Here is a 5,315-nt window from a genome sequence, read left to right on the forward strand (position 1 = left end):
AGAGGATGACATTTGAAATGTCTTTTACTTTTGGAACTTTGTGAGTGTGATGTTTACTGTTCATTTTTATAGTTATTTTACTTTTGTTTATTATCTGCTTCACTTGCTTTGGCAATGTTGGCATATGTTTCCCGTGCCAATACCTACTACTTAATTGAATTGAATTGAGATGCCCTGGAGCTGTTGTCAGAGGACAGAACTAGGGTGGCCCAGCCTCATCATAAATTCACTGGGCACAAACGACTTGAGGGTCAGCAGGAAAGGGTGGCCACAAGCATCCAGGGGAGTGATTGAAAAGCTTCTTTCCACTTTCCCAACGCACAAGTGGTTATCTTTACCCTGCTACCACGAAAATACATTCAACTTCGCCACCATACAGCGGGTGAATGCAAGCATTTCCCGGGACTGGCCCCACCAATCCACCCTGGACTTGAACAGGCCTTTATGACCAGGTTCACCTCTACCAAGTCAGCATCCCAACTTTTGCCAGGACCCTGAATTGTCACCTCAACCACAGGAGCAACGGGGCAACAGAACAACAAAAAGAACAACGGAGCCAAGGAGCAACGGAACAACGGAGCAACGGGGCAACAGAACAACAGAACAACACGCAAAGAGCAACAGAGCAACACAGCAACAGAGCAACAGAACAACAGAACAAAAAACAAAGCAAACAGAACAGACAACAGAACAACAGAACAACAGAGCAAACAGAACAACAGAACAACAGAGCACAGAGCCAACCAGAACAACGACAAACCAGAAGCACAGAAACAGAACAACAGAACAACAAGACACACAGCAACAGAAACACAAACACAGCAACCCTGCAACGACAAAGAACGAGAACAAACAGAAAACAAGCAACAGAGCAACAAGAACAACAGAACAACAGAGCAAACAGAACAACAGAAACACAAACACACAGCAACCAGAACGGCAACAGAACAACAGAAAGAAACAACAACGAGCAACGAGCAACACGAACAACAGACACAACAGGCACAGAACAAAGAACAAGAACAACAGAACAACAGAACAACAGAGCAACAGAACAACAGAACAACAGAACAACAGAACAACACAGCAACACAGCAACAGAGCAACAGAACAACAGAACAACAGAGCAACAGAACAACAGAACAACACAGCAACAGAGCAACAGAACAACAGAACAACAGAGCAACAGAGCAACAGACACCCCGTGAGCAGAACAACAAGACCTGCGCTGAGAGAACCCACGCCAAGAGGACCTACACCCAGACCACAGCTTTACCAGCCACACCCCAACCTGCTGAGACTACCCCAAACAAACCCTCGCCACACCCTAGATCAGACCTCAGACCCCCCGGATCAGACCTATGCCCCCCCCCTATGCCCAGGCCGTGAGCAGAACAACAAGGCCCAACCCCTACTAATACACCCACCCAAGCCTGCGACCTAAGAGGTATGTATCAGATGCTCAACATGCTCTGCTCACAACTACTGTAATGGTCCGGGCCTAAACAACACTAGACTCTATTGAATACAAAGCTTTTACAATCTCATCCCYGAATATACAAGGTCTGACAACCTAAGAAAATGAAAACAATGACAAATAGTTTGATGAAGAATGCAAAAACCAACTAAAGAAAGTGAGAAACCTATCAAATCAAATTGTATTAGTCACATGCGCCGAATACAACAGGTGTAGATCTTACAGTTAAATGCTTTACTTATGTGTTATTCTTATCTCTTACTTTTTTACGGTATTTTCTTAAAACTGCATTGTTGGTTAAGGGCTTATAAGTTAGCATTTCACTGTCAGGTCTACACCTGTTGTATTCAGTGTATGTGACAAATAACATTTGATTTTATTTGGTATTGGGACCCCAGTGATGACTCCCCTCAATCTAGCAATAAGCACCAGGGACATGGCTTTTAATCTACTTCCAATTAAAATTTTCCATTTTGAGAATCTTCTCTTGATATATATAGTCTGTATATAGTCTCGCTATTGTTATTTTACTGCTGATCTTTTATTACTTGTTCCTTTTAGTTCTTATTCTTAATCGTATTTTTTAAACTGCATTGTTGGTTAGGGGCTTGTAAGTAAGCATTTCACTGTAAGGTATTCGGCACATGTGACTAATATAATTTGATTTGATTTGATTTTTGATTTGATGTATGGATATACCACTTCTCCAATTATTTTGTCCCTATAACAAAGAACAAACAGCAAAAACATATACATGATCAATTACAAATCTTAGAATCAACTATTAAAGACTACCAGAACCCATTGGATTCTCCAATTACATTGAATGAACTACAGGACAAAATACAAACCCTCCAACCCAAAAAGACCTGTGGTGTTGATGGTATCCTAACTGAAATGATAAAATATACAGACCACAAATTCCAATTGGCTATACTTAAACTCTTTAACACCATCCTTAGCTCTAGCATCTTCCCCAATATTTGGAACCAAGGACTGATCACCCCAATGGAGACAAATTTGACCCCAATAACTACCGTGGGATATGCGTCAACAGAAACCTTGGGAAAATCCTCTGCATTATCATTAACAGCAGACTCGTACATTTCCTCAATGAAAACAATGTACTGAGCAGATGTCAAATTGTCTTTTTACCAAATGATCATACGACAGACCACGTACTCACCCTGCACACCCTAATTGACAAAGAAACAAATCAAAACGAAGGCAAAGTCTTCTCATGCTTTGTTGATTTAAAAAAAACATTTGACTCAATTTGGCATGAGGGTCTGCTTACAAATTGATGTAAAGTGATGTTGGGGGGAAAAACATACTTCATTATAAAATCCATGTACACAAACAGGTTAAAACAGGCAAAAAAACACACATTTCTTTCTACATAGCCGTGGGGTGAGACAGGGATGCAGCTTAAGCCCACCCTCTTCAACAGAGAGACACACACACACACACACACACACATGCACGCACGCGCGCACACACACACACACACGCGCGCGCGCACAAACACACACACATCACAAACACACACACACACACACACACACACACACACACACACACCACACACACACACACACACACACACACACACACACACACACACACACACACACACACACACACACACACACACACACACACACACACACACACACACACACACACACACACACACACACCACACACACACACACACACACAACACACAAAGCACACTTTATGGCCCCCGCACCTCTCTGATTCAGAGGGTTGGGTTAAATGCGGAAGACACATTTCAGTTGAATAGATTCAGTTGTACAACTGACTAGGTATCTCCCTTTCCCTTTCCTTTCCCTATTCCTAGAGAGGGCTACATTTGTTGAGTGCGCTCACAAGGTGTAGTTTACAGTAAATTTAGTGTGCAAAATAATCCAACACAGATCTAAAAGACATAAATGGGCCCAAGCAATATGGCTTATAATTTTTTTAGGCAAAATGTATGACACCATTTTACTTAACTAAGTAGCGTATGTTTAGACAAAAGCCAACATGACATTCGAGGAGGGAGGAACGATGGTGGATAATGAAGATGTCGCTTAAAGTTGTGCTGTTGCTTCCGTGCTATGTTGTTGTCTTAGGTCTCTCTTTATGTAGTGTTGTGGTGTCTCTCTTGTCGTGAAGTGTGTTTTTTTTWTTTTTTTATCTCAGCCCCCGTACCCGCAGGAGGCCTTTTACCTTTTGGTAGGCCGCCATTGTATATAATAATTTGTTCTTAACTGACTTGCCTAGTTAAATAAAGGTTGAAGAAAAAATCAATAATAATAAAGGCAGTTTCCTATTGAAGAAAATGGTCACGGCTCCTGTCTGTGTAAGTGGATGTTCTCTCTTGTATGAGCATGCTTTCTCGCGTGAGCTCACCCAGGAAAGCATGCTCAAATATGGTCACACGAGCACCCAGGAAAGCGTGCTCAAAGATGGTCACACGAGCACCCAGGAAAGCGTGCTCAAAGATGGTCACACGAGAGAGTTGGGAACTCCCACTTATACAGACAAGAACCTCATGGCTTGGTTTTTGCTCTGACATGCACTGTCAACTGTGGGACCTTAAATAGACAGGTTTGTGCTTTTCCAAATCATATCCAATCAATTTAATTTACCACAGGTGGACTCTAATCACGTTGTACGACATCTCAAGGATGATCAATGGAAACAGGATGCACCTGAACTCAATTTTGAATCTCATAGCAAAGGGTCTGAATACTTATGTAAATAAGGTATTACAGTTAGTTTTTTACATTTGAAAACAATTCTAAAAACTTGTTTTCACTTTGTCATTAATGGGTATTGTGTTGTAGATTGATGAGGAAAACAATTAATTTAATACATTTTAGAATAAGGCTGTAACGTAACAAAATGTGTAAAAAGTCAAGGGGTCTGAATACTTTCTTAATGCACTAATGCAGGAAATAATGTAGGAAATACACCAATCGGACCACTACAATTAGCAGTTTTGCCTCTCTATTTTAGATGGTTGGGTCTTTGCCAACAATGTTGACATTAATAAACACCAAAACCTGGAGGAGCGCCTGACTGCAGCACAGTTCCTGGTCCGGTGCCCCGTCGTAGTGGATGAAGTGACCGACACCGCAGCTACTAAATATGGTGCTATTCCAGAGAGGTTTTATGTGCTGAAGGCAGGAAAGGTTATTTATAAGGTAAGGAGAGGCATAAGAAATAAGGAGATAGTAAAGAACTAGACAATGCAAATGTAATGTTTGCTACACGCAAAACTGGTGGCGTGCAGAGAGATGATAAAGAGAAATCTAGTTGCACCTCTCTTTGGAATCCTGCCAAAGCATTCTTTGCTTTTTCCATCACACACACACACATCTTGACTCAGTAGTTTTCCAGAATTAGGGAAAAGGATATTTGGAACACAGCCAAGAGTGTTGACATGTTACACAGGTATAACCATAGAGAGACAGTCTTATGAAACTTGTGGTCTCTTTTGCCTTATTAGAGAGAGGAAAGTCTGTTGCTGTTGAGACATACAGTTCAGAGTTCACCAGTAAACACACCTGTTACACCTGTCCAATCACCAGTCTTCTTTCTCTGTCGCCAGGGAAAGATGGGCCCTTGGGGCGACAGTCCTGAGGAGATGCGTTCCTTCCTTGAGAAGATGAAGTAAGAAGAGTTGAGATAAAACTCACTGGCTGAAACTACTTTGTTTTTTCTACACGTCTACAAAACATTGTTCTGTTTCTTTTGTTTTTGTTTCTCAACTTTTTTTAAAATCTAAACCTTTTTTTATTGCCCATATTGTTTGTGTGATTCAGCT

The sequence above is a fragment of the Salvelinus sp. IW2-2015 genome, linkage group LG26, assembly GCF_002910315.2.
Source record: "Salvelinus sp. IW2-2015 linkage group LG26, ASM291031v2, whole genome shotgun sequence".
Classification (NCBI taxonomy): Eukaryota; Metazoa; Chordata; class Actinopteri; order Salmoniformes; family Salmonidae; genus Salvelinus; species Salvelinus sp. IW2-2015.